The 20928-nt window shown below is 42.9% G+C and overlaps 1 protein-coding gene across 1 annotated transcript in view; it reads left to right on the top strand.

Annotated features, from left to right (window-relative positions):
* The window catches only part of FBXO9 (F-box protein 9), a 1636589-nt gene that overhangs the window by 1174304 nt on the left and 441357 nt on the right, over positions 1-20928 (top strand). The window lies entirely within an intron of this gene.

The following is a 20928-nucleotide window of genomic DNA, read 5'->3' as shown; positions in this document are numbered from 1 at the left end:
TGTCCAAACAGTCAAGGATTTTTTGCAGGTCCAACCTCCGAGGTTTAGCAGAAATTGGCCCTCAAAGAATTGGTCCTTTCCAGACACCTCCAGAGCACAGAGAGGCAGAAATAGACGCCCAAGAGGCAGAAGTCAACCAAGAGGTGCCTACAGGGGTCGTCAATGGCAACTTGCCAACCAGAGAAGTGCTGCCACAACTGCGACTACAACCACTTCCACAGGACAGACACAATGACTTGGCTCTGATTCCGCCTACCAGGGAACAACTGGAAGCACCCTTGGGCGGAAAGCTAGCTTTATTTTCAGAAAACTGGCATTGCATTACAGGAGACAAATGGACTTTACAAACAATAGACAAGGGCTACAGGTTTCACTTCCACACTCTGCCAAAAAAGAGAGGAATGCCAAACCTTCCACCAAGCCAAAAAACAGAGGCTCTAAAACAAATCATCAGCTTACTAAGGATGAGAGCAATAGAAAAGGTACCATCTATGGAACAAGGCCAATGATTTTACTCCAGACTATTCCTTGTACCAAGAAAAGAAAATCAATGGAGACCTATTCTCGACTTGTCCGCACTGAACACATACCTCATTGTTCCAAAATTCAAAATGCTGACCTTCCAGCAACTTCTTCCCATGTTGGGCAAGGAGTCTTGGCTGGTGACTCTAGATCTCAAGGAGGCATACCTGCACGTCCCTATATGACCAGATTGCAGAAGACACCTCAAATTTCTTGCAGGATCAGAGCATTATCAATTCTCAGCATTGCCCTTTGGCTTATCTACTGCACCCAGAGTATTCACGAAATGCCTGGCATCAGTAATTGCTCATTGCAGGCTTCAGGGAATTCAGATTTACCCATACCTGGACGACTGCCTAATACAAGCGGACAACAAGACAAAATTAGTAAAGGATTTGGCCAATGTCATACAACTGTTGCAAGCCTTGGGATACACAGTCAACATTCAAAAGTCAAGGCTAGTGCCATCCCAAAGGATAACATTTTTGGGTGCAGAACTGGATACAATAACTCAGATGGCTTTTCTCACAGAGGAAAAACAAAAGCAACTACCAGTCTCTTTCATGGCATTAACAACACAAACCCAGCTTACTGCAAGGAAAGTCCTGCAAGCCCTGGGCTACATGGCATCCTGCATAATATTGATCCCGCATGCCAGGCTGCATATGAGAAAGTTACAATGGTACCTAAGGAATGTGTGGTCTCAAAACAAGCACAGTCTAGAAGCACAGATACCAATCATTCCATGCCTGAAAAGAGAATTCCTGTGGTGGGCTCAGGCCTGTCAGATAAACAGAGGATTGCCTTTCCACAAACCACATCCAAGCCAGACCATCACTACGGACGCCTCAGACCTAGGCTGGGGGGCACACATGGAAGACAAGTGTATACAAGGCCTATGGTCCCAAGACCAGCTGAATCTACACATAAATCTAAAGGAGATGCTGGCAGTGAAACATGCAATCGAGGCACTCAGACCATTCCTCCAACAAGGACACCTGCTGATAAGGACAGACAATACCACAGTCATGTGGTACATCAACAAACAGGGAGGTACACACTCATACCCTCTATGCCGGATGGCAATGGACCTGTGGAATTTGGCCCTGAATCTCAACATTCAACTGCAGGCCAGATTTGTACCAGGAAAAGAAAATTCACTAGCAGACACCTTAAGCAGAACTATCATGGATGCTCATGAATGAATGCTGCATCCAGATATCTTCAAAACCATAACAAAGAAATGGGGAATGCCAGAGATAGACCTGTTCGCCTCCCCACACAACCACCAATTGAAGAAATTCTGCTCAAGAGTATACCACCCACTTGCCTGGAGGGTGGACTCTCTTTCTTTCAGCTGGAAGAACCTGACAGCATATGCATTTCCACCTCTTCCTTTGATGTACAAAGTACTACTGAAGATCAGAGAGGAACAGCCAAACGTAATTCTGATAGCTCCAGACTGGCCAAGACAACATTGGTACCCGCTACTGAGAAGCATGTCTCGGGCACACTCATAGCCTCTTCCTCTATGCCCCTTACTTCTAACGCAGAACAACTACAAGACCCTGCATCCAAACTTGAAAACACTGCAGCTAACTGCTTGGAATATTGCATAAAACAAAATCAACCAGATTTATCTCAGAGGGTTAAGGACATTATCCTGGAGGCTCGCAGACCCTCCACAAGGAAAACATATTCAGCCAAATGGAAAAGATTCCTCATTTGGAGTGCAGCAAAGGGAGAAAATGTCTCATTGGCAAACATAGCACACATCCTGGAATACTTAGCAGAACTGTTCCACAATGGCCTGTCCTACTCCTCCATTAAGATTCATGCATCAGCAATTTCAGCAGAGTACAACATGGATCCTCCAGTCTTCTCTCATCCTCTACTCAGGCAGTTCTTGAGAGGAATCAAAAACGTAAAATCTCCAAGGAAACCACCTCTGCCTGCATGGGATCTCAACTTTGTGCTGGAAAAATTAACACTTCCCCCTTTTGAACCAGCAGCAACAGCAGACTTACAGTTCTTATCTTGGAAAACTGCATTCCTGCTAGCAATCACTTCAGCAAGAAGGGTATCTGAGTTACAGGCATTAATGGCAGTACAGCCTTTCCTTATCTTCCATCAGGATAGAGTGTCTGTGAGAACCAATCCTACTTTTATGCCAAAGGTGGTCTCCAGGGTATCCTTGAACCAAGCTATACATTTACCTACATTCTTCCCCAACCCACAGAACAGGGGGGAAAGACTACTACACACCTTGGATGTGCACAGACAACTACGCTACTATCTGGACAGAACTAAGGCCAGCAGAAAAACTCAACAGCTTCTGGTAGCATATGCAACAGGAGTGCAAGGAAAAGCAATTTCAAAACAGACAATCTCAAAATGGATAGGAAATTGCATTAGATTCTGCTACTCTTTTCATGGAAAGACAACTCCTGAAATTATCAGGCCTCACTCCACAAGAGCTACAGCCACCACTACAGCTTTCCTATGAGGAGTGGCTACCAAAGACATTTTAGAAGCTGCTACTTGGAGCTCCGTGCATACATTTGCCAAGCATTATAATCTTCCTTTATACTCCAGATCCCGAGCAGGTTTTTGAAACTGCTGTTTTGCAAGGGATCTTAACTACACCATCATTATCTTAGTGCCTCCTCCCCCAGTTCGGCTATGGTATTCTACCCATATGTTAGGACTGCAGATGCATCCTTGAAGGACATAGTACAGTTTTGTACCTACCATAAATGTAGATGTCCGATAGGTATGCATCTGCAGTCAGGATTACCCACCCTCCTTCCCCTCTGTGGTATTCCTAGGGTACTTACCCCTCTTTTAGCTAGCTGGGGGAATCTATTATGGTGTATTTGTTTGTATGTATATATGTATATATATTTTGCTCTCTACTGTTTGGAATTATCTGCATTTATCCAAATTTAGCCTTCCTAGAGGGCACCTGGCATCTGGGGCAAGAAACACTGAGGAAAATGGCGTTGGCTGATGCCTTTATACCCCAGCAGCTATGACGTCGGGTGAAGTGCGACATCAGCCGAGGCCAGACCCAGACTTTGGAATCCGGCCGACCGAAGGGCTGCCTGAGGCAGGACAACCCATATGTTAGGACTGCAGATGCATACCTATCGGACATCTACATTTATGGTAGGTACAAAACTGTACTTTATATCATGCCGTTGGAGCTTCCGACCGTGCATTTACCCAAAAAATGAAAGGATAAGGACTGACACACGCGGTCCGTGGTTTTGGCCGACTCCACGCCTAGGCCTACCGCGAGTGTCTCGGTCTCTGCAGAAGCTGAATCTCTACCGCTTCCGACCGACGACACCGCACAGCCGGTAACTTCAGTACCGGAGGCCACCACTGGGTCGGTCATAGAATTTCCGTCTGAAACCGGTGCTCAGGAAATATCCGACACCATTTCTGTTGATAAAACTACTCCTGCACGTGGGGCAGCCAAGCCTCCTGTATCCATGTCCATTAAGGCCTTTTCACATGCTAAAGCTGCTAAACAGCCAAAATCTCTCCCTCCCAAGGCTATTTTTCAGGGATCCACTACCGGTTCACAAATTTTAAGTTTGGCTGAAGACCTTATTTCCCTAATCAGGGGCTCTCAACCACATCCAGACAGGGGCTCTCAACCCCCTCCAGGCAAAAGGCCCAGGGTTGAGCAGACAGATTCCCAGTCTTCTGATGAGGCCTCAGATGACTCTGCCCATTCAGACTACCAGGAGGAGGCTTTTCCGGCCTACGAGGATTCTGATGCAGAGGAATCTATTCCCTCGGCTTCCCCCCCCCTGAAGAGTTTTCCTTTGGGGAGACCCTTCACTCCATGAGAGAGCATTTCAAATGGCAAGGCCAGGAATTCTCTGATTCCAGGAAGAGGTTAAGGACTTTTTTGCATTTACCTCAGCATAGACCTTTGGCTATTCCTCCTGTTTTAAATGTTATAGAAGATGTGTACTCTGAGTCTAGTATTTCCCCTGACTCCCTTCCTCCGGCTCCTGTCAAACCCGACAGGTACTACAGGGTCCCGGACTCACATCTTTTCCTTTACAAGGGCCACTCTGCTGACCCAGAAACTATTTCCCAGGGCCCTAAAGGGGTTACAACCACCACTACTAAGAATCCACTTCCTTCTGAAAGGGAATCCAGGGCTTTAGAGAGATGGGGTAAAAAAGTGTATACTTCTTCCACACTTTCTATGAGAGCTTTAAATTGTCAATTCCATATGATACAGTATCAAGAGTATCTGTTAGATGAATTGCATAAAAAACTATCCTCACCTGAACCCCTAGATCGCAAGGCACTTCAGGATTTGGTGCATAACTCCCAGCAGGTTAGCAACCATTTCTTACAGTGTGGTTATGATGCATTGGAAGCTTCATGTAGGTCAGCAATGAAGGTGCAGTCATACGTAGACATGCTTGGCTGAAGGAACAAACACTGCCTGATCATGTTAAAGCAAAGCTTCTGGATGCACCACTGGAAAAACAAAAGTTATTTGGTTCCACGGCTCAAGAGGTCTTAAAGAAATTTGAGGAAAAGGCTAAATCAGTACAAACAGTCAAAGATTTTCTCCAGGTCCAACCACCAAGATTCAGCAGAAATTGGCCTTCTAAGAATTGGTCCTTTCCAGACACAGACAGATTTCAGAGAGGCAAAAACAGGCGTGCCAGATGTAGAGGGCAAGCTCGAGGCTGCTACAGAGGACGTCAATGGCAGCCTCCTAACCAGAGAGGTAGTGCAGGACCTACAACTACTGCACAAGGACAATCTCAATGACTTGACTTTGAATCCGCCAACCATGGCTCAATTGGAAGCACCTTTGGGCGGAAAGCTGTCTTTATTCTCAGAAAATTTGCACAGCATTACAAAAGACAAATGGATACTGCAAATAATAGACAAAGGATACAGATTCCATTTTCATACATTACCAAAGAGACAAGGCATGCCAAACCTGCCACCAAATCAAAGACCAGAGGCTTTCAAGCAAATTTCCAACCTACTACAAACGAAGGCAATAGAAAAGGTTCCTTTCACAGAACAAGGCCAAGGATTTTATTCCAGACTATTCCTTGTTCCAAGAAAAGAAAAGCAATGGAGGCCTATTCTGGACTTGTCCGCACTGAATACTTATCTCATCGTGCCAAAATTCAAAATGCTGACCTTACAGCAACTCCTTCCCATGCTGGGCAAGGGGTCCTGGCTGGTAACTCTAGACCTCAAGGAGGCATACCTGCATGTCCCTATCAGACAAAGTTGCAGAAGACACCTCAGATTTCTTGCAGGTTCAGAGCATTATCAATTCTCAGCATTGCCCTTTGGCTTATCTACTGCGCCCAGAGTATTCACGAAATGCCTGGCATCAGTAATTGCACATTGCAGACTTCAGGGGATTCAAATATACCCATACCTGGACGACTGCCTTATACAAGCGGACAGCCCACAAACATTGGTAAAACACTTGAACTATGCCATCTGCCTACTACAGGCCTTGGGATACACAGTCAACATTCAGAAATCAAGACTTGTTCCATCCCAACGAATAATTTTCCTAGGTGCAAAACTGGATACAAACACCCAAATGGCTTTTCTCACAGAAGAAAAACAAGAACAATTACCGGATTATTTCAGAAATCTGACAACACAAACCCAGCTGACTGCAAGGAAAATCCTGTAGGCCCTGGGTTTCATGGCATCTTGCATTCTTCTGATTCCACAAGCAAGGCTGCATATGAGGAAACTATAATGGTACATAAAGAGTTTATGGTCTCAACACAGTCACAGCCTAGAAGCTTTGATCCCCCTCATTCCATGCCTTCAAAAGGAGTTTCTGTGTTGGGCACAAGCAAGCCAGTCAAACATGGGTCTGCCTTTCAGCAAGCCACATATCAGCCAAACCATTGCAACGGACGCCTCAGACCATGGATGGGGAGCACACATGGAGGGCAGATGCATTCAGGGGCAATGGACACAAAAAGAATTGCGCCTGCACATCAACCAAAAGGAAATGCTGGCAGTGATACATTCAATCGAGGCCTTCGAACATTTCCTGCATCAAGGTCACCTGCTTATAAAGACAGACAATACCACAGTTATGTGGTACATAAACAAGCAAGGAGGTACCCATTCCTACCCTCTTTGCAGGCTGTTAATGAATCTTTGGGAACTTTCCCTAAAACTCAATATAGAGCTGCAATCCCAGTTCGTACCAGGAAAGGACAATGTACTGGTGGACAGCCTAAGCAGAAACATCATGGATCCACACAAATGGATGTTGCACCCAGACATTTTTCTTCAGATAGCACAATCATGGGGAAGGCCGGACATAGATCTTTTTGCCTCCCACCACAACCATCAACTGAAGAAATTCTGCACAAGGACATACCATCCTCAAGCATGGAAAGTGGACGCCCTCTCCTTCAGCTGGAAAACTCTGACAGTATATGCATTCCCACCTCTACCATTAATGACCAAGGTCTTACTGAAGATCAGGTCAGAGCAACCAAAAGTGATTTTGATAGCTCTGGACTGGCCAAGACAGCACTGATACCCACTGTTAAAGAGCATGTCACGCACGAAACCGTGGCCTCTACCACAATGGCCACTTCTTCTGACACAGCACAATTACAAAACTCTGCACTCCAGCCTAAAAACCTTGCAGCTGACAGCCTGGAAAATACCTTGACTCCTCCCTAGGATAAACTATCCAAGAGGGTAAAGGATATCATCATGTAAGCTCGGCGGCCTTCCACAAGAAAGGCATATTCAGCAAAATGGAAAAGATTTCGTACCTGGAGCACCACAAAGGGTCAGGATCCGACAGTGATAAGCATTCCACATATCCTTGAATACTTGGCTGAAATGCTCCATAATGGCCTTTCTTATTCTTCCATAAAAATCCATGCTTCAGCAATTTCAGCAGAGTACAACACTGATCCACCTGTATTTTCTCATCCTCTGCTAAGGCAGTTTCTAAGAGGGATAAACATCAACCCTCCAAGGAAACCACCAGTGCCTACATGGGACCTTAACTTTATGTTGGAAAAATTAACTCTACCTCCCTTTGAACCAGCAGCATTTTCAGAACTACAATTCCTGTCTTGGAAGACTACCTTCCTTCTGGCCATAACCTCAGCAAGAAGAGCATCTGAGTTACAGGCCCTCATGGCAGTACAACCATTTCTCATTTTTCATCAGGACAGAGTCTCTTTGAGAACTAATCCTTCATTCATGCCAAAGGTGGTATCCAAGGTCTCACTGAACCAAGCTATCCACCTGCCTACCTTCTTTCCAAATCCACAAAATAAAGGAGAGAAACTTCTGCATACCCTGGACATTCACAGACAGTTGCGCTACTACTTGGACAGAACTAAGACTTACAGAAAAACTGACCAACTCTTTATAGCATATGCTGCTGGTGTACAAGGAAAAGCAATTTCCAAACAGACAATTTCAAAATGGGTAGGAAATTGCATTTGATTCTGTTACTCTTTTCATGGAAAAGCTGTGCCAGCTAACATCAGGCCTCATTCCACCAGAGCAGCAGCCACCTCCACAGCCTTCTTAAGAGGGGTGGCTACAAAGGACATTTTAGAAGCTGCTACATGGAGCTCTGTGCATACATTTTCCAAGCATTACAACTTGCCTTTATATTCCAGATCCAGAGCAGGCTTCGCTACTGCAGTCCTGCAGGGCATGTTAGCTACACCATCCTTTTCTTAGGTCCTACCACCCCCAGCTTGGCTATGGTATTCTACCCATATGTAAGGACTGCAGATGCATCCTTGAAGGACATAGTACAGTTTTGTACCTACCATAAATGTAGATGTCCGATAGGTATGCATCTGCAGTCAGGTTTTCCCTCCCTCCTACCCCTCTGTGGTATTCTTTGGGTTCCTATCCCTCATTGTTAGCTAGCTAGAGTTATCTTTTATGGTGTATTTGTTTTTTATTGCTGTGCATGTTTGGAATTTTTCAATCTCTCCAAATTTAGCCTTCCTTAGAGGGCACCTGGCATCTGGGGCAAGAAAAACTGAGGAAGATGGTGTCGGCTGACGCTTTTATACCCCAGGCGCTCTGACGTCGGGGAGAAGAGCGATGTCAGCCGACGCCGGACCCAGACTTTGGAATCCGGCCGACTGAGGGGCTGCCTGAGGCAAGACAACCCATATGTAAGGACTGCAGATGCATACCTATCGGACATCTACATTTATGGTAGGTACAAAACTGTACTTTGTGCCCCCCCCCCCACCCATGGGGCTGTGAGGTGGCGTTGATTTACATTAGCTTTGTTTATACTAGTAGGCTAGCCTGTCATGAGTTACTCTGTGTTTTGGCTCATTACTCTGCATGGGTTTATCAGTCATGATTAATGATCCTTTGTTATCATTACATATATGTTTTTTACGTATATGTTTAGTTTTGCACAGGTAAAGTCGGTATTGAAAAGTTGATCTGATGAAGTCCGTATAGTTGATGGAAGCACTTGTAAATAAAAGCTGAACAGAGTTATTCCTTTGACTAAGTCTGCTCAAGTTTAGTTCTTCAGTATTTTTATAGAAGAATAATTTACATCTTAAGGTTTTGACTGTTTATTACTGTTGGTTATAGTTCTAAATTTAAGAGTTTTATTTTTCACTTTTTCAAATAACAAGGAAGTAATGGCAATCTTATTTTGACGGTGGGGACAGCTATTTTCTGTCATCTTTGCTGTGGTTTATGCACTTGTTCATCCTTTGACTCCCATTTGATGAATACAGAGTTCTTTGCTCTGAGCGTATGTACCAGAGCCATTGGTGATCTTTGGCATATGAGGCTTCAGAAGATAATACCACTGCAGCGAACATCTTGAAATTCAAGAATTTTCAAAAGGCAAACATACTAAAACTTCATGAAGAGCTCTCAAAATTATGTTGCAATATTTCCAGTTCCACTGAAGCTTCAGTAGGTGCCAGTTCCTGAAAAGTTTAGTCACATCTACTAATGAATGTAAGCCAGTATGTGATACTTTAAACTTCTTGTATTTGAGGTCCATGGGATATTTGCAAGTTACCCCTTCAGAACATCAAGCACTTCAGATACATGGCTTGTGAATGTCCACAGTTTTTATGGTGACATTCTGGCCAATAAAGCCAAATCCCACTAACTTTCTTTATGGTTATCAGCTACTTTTAAAGGCCCGGTGTTTCTGAAGTATAGCCAAAATATTCACTTATGCTTTTCTGGCAATGTCAGTAAAAAGGCTAGCACGTGCATGATCTGATGTTGACAATATTCATTCATTCCTCAACCTATGGGTTCGGATCCAGTCCTCAGATCTGACTCGCCCACTGCTTCAGAGCTCTTGGATACTGCAAGCTCTCTAGCTCCTCCTGTACCCATAATGCTGTAGTCCCCCTCATTTCCCAGATCTTGTTTGCCTCCATTGTGAGCAGACGTGGTTGCTGCAGCTTCCGAGTGTGTATTTTCAAAAATGGTACGTTTTCATAATTTTCTGTTGCTACCTTTGACTGTTATCCTTCATTTCCTTTTTTTTTTTTTTTTTTTACATTTTCATACTTCATTATTGTTACCACTGGTAGTTCTTAATTACCATCATTGGCAATTTCTTTTTTTCCTTATCGTTCATTGGTATTTCTTGTTTCGCCTTTCTGATAGTTTTTTGGTATTTACTGCAAGTAGTTTGTAATTACCATAGTTGGTATTTTTTTCCCCTTACCCTAGTCAGTTTTTCTTAATACCATTGTTGGTACCTGTATTTTTTTTTCTTTTAGTTCTATTTAAAAAAAAAAAAGTAGTACTTGTAGTATTTTTTTTTTGGCTAGTTGTTGTTCTGGTGTATCTGTATTGTTTTTAATCGGTTATACTGTAGTTGTTGCTGTATGGAAGATAAACTGTCAGATTTTAAGAAGTGCAGCAAATGCTGGCATAAGATCCCGTTATCTGATGCCCATAGTATGTGCATACGTTGCTTGGGACCCAAATATTTGGGTCTATGTTGTATATTCAAACTTTCAAAATGTCGAATACCATATGTTTGAGACCATATGGTTGATATTTGAAAGTTCGAATATTTATAATAAAAAAAAAAGAAAAACATACCTTAACGGTGTGAGTAGGGGGGCAAGCCCCCCTGCACCCCCACACACACACCCTACTTAAATATACCAACTCCGAGACCGCACTTCAGTGCAGAAAAGGTAAATTCTCCCATTCTGCACCGTACGACGCCATTAACGTCAACCTTCGAACACTTGAAATGTCGATCATATGGTCTCGACCATATGACGTTCGACATTTCAAGCATTTGTTTATTTGACATAGAACAAACATTTGCACGCTTCATACTCCATTTGTAAGGCTATTAACCAAAGGGCACTGATTGAAAGGAAGAACAAATTAATCCTCAAGGGCCTTCTTCCTTCGGCCATTGGGGAATCGCTGATTGGAGCTCAAACCTACAAACCTGAGAGAAAGGAGGTAAAAAAGAGGCCTTCCAAACAACCTGGGTCCTGTCACTCTTCTTTCTCTTCCCATCTCTTCTCTTAAACCCATACCCACAGCCTATATTAAATCCTTCTTAGCAAACTTAAAACTTGCTCTCCATCAGTTGACAATCTACCTCTGCAATTCTTAAAAATTGCTGCCAATTTTATCGCCTTTCCCATCCCCATATTACTCAATAGAACCATTAAGGAGAACACTGTCCCTAACATATGGAAAAAATTATACGTCATTTTCTTACATAAAGGTAGAAACTCAACTGATCCCTGTAATTTCAGGCCAATTGCCATCTCATCTCCCTATCAAAAAATTTTAGAAAAATGCATTCACAAACAGCTTCTTGACCACCTTCTACATGAATATCTTCTCACATCCACTCAGCATTGGTTTCGCCCAAAACACAGTACTGCTACTGCACTGACATCCTTCATAGATACTATTGCAAATTCTCTCGAGTCTCCTGCTTGTTTCTTGATCTCTCCAAAACCTTTGATACTGTGTCCCATAAACTACTACTATGCAAACTAACTTCTCTAAACCTCTCTAACTCTGTGCTGTCTTGGTTCTCCAGCTACCTCTCTAACAGATTCCTGGCAGTGAAATGGCAGTCCCGCTTCTCTCCCTTCCTACCCATTCAAACAGGTGTACCCCAAGGTTCCGTCCTGGAACCTCTACTTTTTAACATCTTTATCAATGACCTCCACTCTTTTTGCCCACTCTCTGCCATTATCCAATATTCTGATGACTCTACAATCATCTCCTGCTCCAACAACATCAACTTACCTCCATACCCTCACTCAAGACTCCCTTCTTGCAGTCGAAAGATGGCTTACTTCCAACCATTACTTAACACAAAGAACACCAAACGTCTCCTACTCCTCCCTACAACTCTCCAGCATCACAAAGCCACATTTTTTGTTGCCTCCCTCCCTGTTGTCACCAACAACACAGTCATCTCCACTGAACCCCACACTAAACTCCTAGGTGTTCTTATTGATGACCATCTAAAGTTCGATCTTCACACTCAGCAATGCATCAGAAAAATATATCATAGTTTGGGTCTGCTAATACCGGCATAAATAATTCCTCAGAAATGCTTCAGGACTCTTCCTTGCACAGGCTTTCCTACTTGCCACGCTACCCTGTGCAGCCCCTACACTCCCTAATCTCTAGTCCAGTCTTCTGTCCAAACTTGAACTCATTTATAATAAAATTGCAAGATTTGCCTCCATCCACCACTGCATTGTTCTAAAAAGAATACATTGGCTGGAATTTCATCAGAGAATTCTACTACCCCAGCTTCTCATGGCTCACTCTGTCTTACATGAACCTTCCTCATGCCCCTCTCTCTACTCTAATCCAGCCATACACTCCAAACCATGCTCTGTGTAGCCCTCAACAGCATCTATTGCAAGTTTATAAGCCTAATAAAAATATTGGCAAACTCCTTTACATTTACTTTGTTGCAAACACCTGGAATAAGCTACCCTTAAGTGTGAGATCTATCACTAACCTAAGTCCTTTAAAACAACCCTGAAAGAAACCTTTACAAATCTTGGTCTTGCCTATGTTATGACCCTACTTAAGATAACTTCCGTTCTTCAACAATTGCCTCCTCTATGAGCCAACTTAATTATATCTTCCCTCTAGTAAACTTGCTGTCTATTTCTCCCCTCTCCCAATGCTTATTTACATTATGCTGACATTTTCTATTTGTGCTCTCAGCTTCTTGAACTGTTCTCTAGTCACTGGCCTTTTTTTTTTTTCAGGACTTAACCCCTGTACATATTATATGCCTATAAATCATCTGTTTCTCCTATGGCTTCTGCTAACCTGTGACCTCTTTTGCTATTTTTGTTTCCCTATTAATGTACGAAACTGACTGTATTGTATTATGATGTATATATTGTGCATTATTTTATATGTAGTTACTTGGTTTGCTTTCTCTGATAGTTTTCTGCTTTGTACTATGTATGCTCAGGTTAGATGCAACTTGCTCATTGTAATAATTTGCCTGTTATGTTTTTTTTTTTTCTTTTTGGTACTACTGGAGCTTTTCTCCTTGGGTCTCCGCTGATAAAGGGCTATTTGCCCAGTCAGACTGGTTAACAAATGTCAAATAAGTAAATACATTCTTCAAGTCTGACCTTGGAACCATGGAAAAAGACTTGAAAAACTTCGGATCTGACACATAAGTCTTCATATCTGACGACTTCAGACACCGTATGTCTCTTCGGATACAACCCATTCAGAGCCTAAACAACTACCTAGGACTAGATATGCATCTTCCCTGGATCCAGTACCCTCTTGGCTCCCATCTCCCTTCCTGGAAAGTCACCAATCTCCCTCCATAGTCTCTTCCTGTTCGTCCAGAAGTCTCACAGAAGTGGATGTGAACAGAATGATGAGAAAGTTTCTTTTGACACAAATTCAGATGCTAGTTCTCCCGGTTCCTACCCCCACAGGTCCGGAGACCTTTAATTGTACAGCCCCACTATTTCTGATTCCTTCTCAGATCCATTCTTCAATTTCAGAGTCCTTGGATCCGAGACTCCTGGTGCCATCTGTTTTGGATCTGAAGATGACTCTACCTTCGGATCCGATGTCTTCTGAGAGTGTCCCAGCTCTGAGTGTGTCAGAACCAGACATGTCTTGAACCAAAAGCTTTGTTGTCGGATCAGAGGGATTAGAATTGACTCCAAAGTTGTCGGAGCCATCTCTGCCCCTTGGAGGCTCAGTATTCGATAGCTCAGTTCTGACTCTTGCCTCAGGTGCGGTGTCTTTGGGTCGGAGGGAGCTGTCAGTCCAGAGCATGCCTTCTTGGTGCAGACGGTTTCCTTCTCCTTGGGACATTCTGCCCTCATGGTGGTAGAGAGAGTATTCTGTTTTAGAGATTAGATGACACCTCCCCCCTCTGATCTTCCCGCTAGTTCCCAGATGTCTTTGTGTCGTGAGCCTCAGCATTCTACTTCACAGGGGCAGCCAGCCCAAAGTCTCCAGGTAACTCCACAGGGCATAATTATCTCTTCCAATACTTATCCGGGACATCCTACCAAAGAAGTCCATAGGAAAAGGAAGTGCAAGAGGAGGCACTTGGACTCCCCTCAGGAGACAGTCATGGAAGATACTGATTTCGACGAAGGGAAGGGGTCCCCAAAATCACCACCTCAATATGTCTCATTTGGAGACATTGGCCACTACACTTTGGGGGTGACTCCAACCACTGATGAGCTCATCAATTTGATCTTTCAGCGAGCATGGGAGGAACTGGATTCTGTAGAGCTGATCCCCAAGAGACCACATACGATCCTGGCACCACCAAAGGGAAGGGAATATTCTGACAAAGTACCACCAATGGATACTATGGTCATGGTGGCAGCAACCAAAAAAAGAACTTGCAGAACAGAGTTCTTCTGTTCATCTTACTGACAAGGGAGTCTAGGGCACTGGGCAGATTTGGGAAGCATGTGTGTGCATCAGTGACCTTTGCACTCATGTCCCTGAATTACTTGGCACACTTTACCAGATTACAGACGGATTTGATCAAGGAACTCTCAAAAACCATCTCAGGGACTAGTACTTCTGAGGCAAAGTCTTCTTTTGCTTTACAGTTAGCGACCCTTCAGTCTATTTTAAACTCATCTGTGAAGCTTATTTCACATGTAGCTGAAGGAGCCTCAAGAATGGTGGGTTCAGGCATTTCCATCAGGAGGCATACCTGGATGCATCTATGTGATTCTGTGGAGCCCTTCAAGTCATTATTTGTCGATGCTCTTTTTGATGGAAGTTTGTTATTTGGTCCAAGGTGAAAGATGCAGTCTTCAGGTGCAAGAAAGATGGTAAGACCCTGTCTGCTGTGGGCATATGTTTTTCAGCCCCTCAAAGAACTTTTTCCAAGAATCAATGAGGTGGTCAAAGGATGTGGTTCAGGAATTCTCAGGGTCCTTTCCATGGTCAATGTGGAGAGAGTTCCATCAGGGGCAGAGGGGGGAACTCAAGTGGGAGATGCAGCCCACACCGCAGCTGATGCCCACAGAACCAAGGGTACAGAGGTTCTTTCTCTGATGGGCCCTATCAGCGCTCCTGAAAGGAGGCCTGATTACCCTCGTTTGGAGGCAGTCATGGGTAACTTGTCCCTGCACCATACAGCCTGGCTAGACATAACAAAAGATACTTGGTTGCAGAGGATTATTTCCAGAGGCTATATAATTCACTTTTCTCTACCACTGCCGTTACAGAACAAAATTTCCAATGTTCCATCCATTCAGAGGAAAACAGCAGCTTTGGAAATACAAAAGCTGTTAGAAGAAAAAGAGTCATTCAAGAGGTCCCCCCAGTCCAGAAAAGATCCAGAACTTACTCAAGATTCTTTTTAGTGTGAAAGAAAATGGTGGACTGGAGACCAGTCTTGGATCTCAATATTCTGAACAAGTCAGTTCAGAGTATCAAGTTCTGGATGGTCACAATTTAGTCCATTTTGCCCTTCCTACATAAGGATGGCTGGATGTGATCATTAGATCTGCAAGACACATACTATCACATAAAATGAACAGATGGTTCAGGAGCTATCTGTGCTTCTATCTGGGAGCCAGTCACTACCATTTAGAGTACTGCCCTTTGGTCTCACCTCGGCCTCCAGGATGTTCACCAAATGCATGGCAGTAGTAGCAGCTCACTTCAGACTGCAGGGATTCCGAGTGTTTCTGTACCTAGATGACTGTCTCCTAACCACCTCAACTGAACATCTGTTGATAGCAGCTCGAAACTGTGTACTCCAGACTTGTTCCAATCTAGGCATTACAATCAGCTGTAACAACTCTCATCTTCAACCATCTCAGACATTAGAATTCATAGGGAACACTTTCAAGACAACATCAGTGACAGCATCTCTTCCCTTGCTGAGAGTTCAGATCATTCATTTTCAAGTCAAAAGGGTAATCCATAACTCATTGCTGTCAGGCTGAAAGATATTACAGACCCTGGGATCGATGTCCACGGTAATAGTTCAACTTCTACTGGCAAGATACCATATGAGAATTCTCCAGTGGACATTAGCAACTCAGTGTCCATTTAATATCAACCTATGTCCACCAAGATCCGCATAACTGAGGCCTGCAAAAAGTACCTTTGGTGGTGGATTTGCTCAGATCAAATATCGCAGGGTCATCCATTCATCCTCCCTCAGCCCAAGACCACAGTGACCACAGACACTTCCCCAGAAAGGGTGGGGTGCATTTCTTGAGGAAGACTATTCAAGGCACATGGTCCCCCGAACAGGCCTACTTTTGCATATCAGTTTGCTGGAAATGAGAGCAGTTCTCCTAGCATTGCAGGTGTCCCAAGGCTTGTCTCCCATCAGGAACTATTGGGAGTCAAATGATCAATATGTCCCATCTGTGTTGTCCATTTTCATTCTTCTTCAAACTATGGGTAGTATCGTACATCAACAAACAAGGAGGAACCATATTTTACCCCTTGTATCGAGAACCAATGAGAGTATGGCAGTGGGTGATCTCTTCAAATCAATTTCTGGTAGTAATGCACATATGAGGGAAGTCCAACATGATAGCAGACAAGTTGAGCATGCCCATCCTACTATCTCTCAACAGGCAGTAGCAGAAATGGTATACTGCCAGTGGGTCTAGCCATGCTGTGACCTATTTACATCTCCCATGAACAGCAAATGCAGCAGTTTGCCTTAATCCCTCTGCCAGGGTAGTCACCAAGAGACTCTGTCCTTCATGATTGGCCCCCAGGTCTCCTCTGTGCTTACCTCCCAACTCCCTTAATCCCCAAACTCCTACAGAAAGCATGCCAATTGAAGAGCAAAGTCCTCCTCATTGCCCCATATTGGCCTCGACAGATTTGTTTTTCCTTGTTTTTGCCTCATCTAGTTTACCCGCCTTGGATTCTTGATCCAGTTCCAAACCTCCTGTCTCACCTGACAGACATGACTCATGTGGACATCTTGGACCTAAAGCTGACAACATGGTTTCTCCAATTCCTGTGATAGCCAGACAACCAATGTTCTCTTCTCTGGTGTGCCACATTCTTTTATCTTCCCACAAAGCTTCCATTAGGAAGATTTACAAGAGCAAATGGAAAAGATTTGTCCTTTGGGCACAACAGTAAAACATGGACCCCCTTTTCAACACCAGTACATAAAATTCTTGAATTTTCTGGCTTCTACTTTTAATGAGGGGGCTAGTCCTTCTACTGTTAAGGTTCAGTTAGCTGCCATCTCCATTTTCCACATTAGAGTTGATAATTCTGCATTGGCTTCTTCACGTCTTTGTATGGCCTTTATAAAAGGAACCTTTCTCCTCAAACCACCCTCGAAGGAGTCTGCTTCACCATGGGATCTGAATTGAATTTTACAAGCCCTAACTCAACAACCCTTTGAAATGGCTGCAAAATGTGAATTTTGATATCTGACTTGGAAAACTATATTTTTCATAGCCGTAACATCGCCAAGAAGAGTTTCAGCATTTCAAACTTTATCTTCTAAGTCTCCTTTTTTAATTTTTCATAAGCATAGGATGTTGTTAAGAACCAATCCTTCCTTTCTTCCTAATGTGATGTCAGGATCTAACATTAATCACAATATTAACCTTCCTGTATTCTTTCCAAATTTTTTTTGAAAAAGGTGAGTACATTTTGCATTTATTAGATGTTTACAGACAATTACATTTTTATCTACACAGATTGGAGAAATTTAGAAAATCAGATCAATTATTTGTATCCTTTTGAGAAACCAGATTAGGTCAACCAGTTTTAAATGTAACTTTATCTAAATGGGTGACCGATTGCATTTGTCTGTAAAAAGTTTGATCTGGTCTTGCCAAAGCCTTTAAGAGCCTATTCAACCAGGTCCATGGCAACGTCATCAGCTTTTCTATCCAGGACTTCCATGGGTGATGTTTGTGTGGCTGCAACTTGGTCTAATCCTTATACCTTTATTACTCATTACAAATCAAGTCTGGTGTAGAGGGGAAGAGCAGCCTTTGGCTCAGCAGTACTCAAGAATATCCTTCCTTGGAGCCCACTAGGTATTCAGGTAATTGGGGACTCTGTCCCATAGGTTGAGGAGTGAATGAAAATTGACATCATCAGATAAAGAAATTATGTACTCACCAAATCATTCCGTTTGTGTTGTCTATTTTCCTTCTTTTTCAACTCCCTTCCCCCCAGCCCCCTACCCTGTTTCTTTGATGACCTCTGGAACAGTGGGAGAGGGTTATAGGAATCAGATTCCTTCTATTTGAGCTCCAGATAGTGACTTTCTTTAGTAAAGTAAATTTTTTTCATTACATCACACTATAAGGAGTTGCAAATAAGGTCTGGGAAATGAGGGAGACTACAGCATTATGGGTAAGGGAGGAGCTTGTGACCTTGCAGTGTCCACGAGCTGTGAAACAGCAACCGAGTCGGATCTGAGGATCGGCTCGGAATCCATAGGTTGAGGAAGAATGAAAATGGACAACACAGATAGAACGCTATGTTGAGTACATAACTTATTTTTCACATCTTGTGGGGTTTGGCCTGAATGTAACTATAAAGATTTGAAAAGTATAAAAATGTCATGTACATTCTGAAGCCATCTAGCTGAAATACTTGATGTCCTAAAAGGGTCATTTGCATATATCCCACGGGCCTCCACAACAGGTGGTTTAAGGTATAAATGTAGTGAACATTCTATCTTGTCTGGGTTTTCCTTAAAGTTTTTACTGAATGGTTTGTCTTTGTGTCCTTTTTACCTTTTGGTTTGGATTTTAGTTTGGATATTTTGCAGACATCTTAATCTTTATGGACATCAGCTGGGTTTAAAGACCCTCTGTTTCTGAAGTATAGCCAAGCTATACACTTATGTTGTGCTGACGAAGTCACTAAAAAGGCCGAGACATGCACGTCCACATTTAGTGTGCTTTGGCTTTATTGGTGTAAATTTAACTTTCAAGTGTTAAAAAGTTAAAACATTAAAAAAAAAAGTCATGGACATTCAGAAACCATGAAACTGAAACTCTTGATGACCTGAAGAAATTATTTGCATGTATCTCATGAGTCTCCAGTACAGGAGGTTTAAGGTATTACATAGTGAAAACTCACGCTTGTCTGGGTTTCCCTTGCAGTTTTTACTGAATGGCTTGTCTGGGCCTCCAAACCACGACTTATGTGGATAGACTGAAAGCCCTGTCACAGTGCTCTGTATCATATAGGCTGCTGAGAGACGACTTGTGCCTGGCATGCAGGGCAGAGTCTGACCCTGCCCTGATGGGTATACTCCACATCTACAGGTCAAATGGCACCAGAGTCAGTCACTCTAGAGATCTTAACCTAGCCTGTGACATTAACAGAACATGCTGCAAAGACAGATATATCTCCCAGAGATTGCTGCATGCCCCTCATTGCTCTGCGAATTACATCCATCTAACCAAGGATAATTGAGGCAATTTGGGAGGATCATGACTAGGCTTGTAAGGGCTCTAGGGCCGCTAGCCTAGTAACCTCCTATGAGCCTATGTATGTAGTTTTTACATTTTGGTTTGAAAGAATGTAATCCAGGCAGTCCACAGCAGGACCAAATACAACAGGAAATCCAATAGTAAACCATCTTGGTGGTCCATCCACATTATCAAACTGTACATTGAAAAGAAAAAAAATATTTTAATATCTGCAACAAATCACAATGTACTCATGTAAAGGACTTTTTTCATATAATCAGTAAAGAACTGAAAAACACCATCAGGTAAGTCTGTACTAAACATGAAATAAAAGTAGTATCTGAAGCTAAAAACAACTGAAGAGCATTACATAACTGCATTAGAAAACTTAGAAATGACATCTAGTAATGCCCTGAGCTAATTCACAGTGACTTGACCTACTCTAACCTAATGATATGGAAAATATACTAGCAGATAATTTTAGTGCTAACTTCACATCAGCTACAGTTACTGAAATTTCACATTCTGTCAATTCTTGCTTCTGCTTGATTACCAGGGAGTAAGTAGTAACTGCCCTCTGCAAGGCCAGAACACCACATCCATTGGCACTTGACAATGTACCTGTTCGCTTAGTAAGAAGTGTCAAGCATGCTCTGTGACTGTGTTAACAATCTTTAACTAAGTTCTTCACAAGATATGTTCACAAAACTTGGAAAAAAGTCATTATGATTCCCATACACAATGGATGCCCTACCCCAAACCCTGGTAACATTTAGACTCATTAGGCCTAATATGCAAGGCCATTGAATGCAACATATCAGACTTTATTACTCTGCACCCATATTGCTTTGACTTTGCCCCTGCAGAGGTCATGCCTACTGAATTTAGAAATAGTTTTGAAAAAGTGTCAGAAGCTGTGGATGAAGGTTGCCTAGTCTGAAAATTATACCTAGACTGGCCAAAGCCTTCAGAATACTTCCCCATGAAGATAACTATAAATAAGCTCAAAGACATATTATGTGGTGAGATTGAAAGGAAACTGGCTGTGTGAGAAAATAAATTTAGGTAAAGTGGCAGGATTCATGGTAGAAGGGTGACTAGAGATGTGTCTTAGGCCTCCCTGATGGGGACCTCTTTTGTTTAGTGTGTGCTTTTCCAGTCTTCTTAACATAAACCTGAACTTTTGGCTCATTGTTTGTCAGTGAATTTAGTGTTTTTTATAGTTTGCTCATTTTCCAATAGGGTAATACTGCTAGAAGACTAGTCCATGCAAATCACTTTTGTAAAATTAGTGGCCACAAATAAAAATGCAAAAAGAAGAAAAGAAAAGATTACCGTTTCATGTTGCAAAATTTGTTAGAACAATTCCCAGAATATGGAGACTTGCTGACAAAAAATACAGACGTATGTATACCAAGTCCAAAACTGTGGT

Source organism: Protopterus annectens, chromosome 2.part2 (genome assembly GCF_019279795.1).
Source record: "Protopterus annectens isolate FY-2018-M chromosome 2.part2, PAN1.0, whole genome shotgun sequence".
Lineage (NCBI taxonomy): Eukaryota > Metazoa > Chordata > Ceratodontiformes > Protopteridae > Protopterus > Protopterus annectens.
Note: the sequence above shows the minus strand (reverse complement) of the source record. Positions and strands in the feature narration are given on the sequence as shown.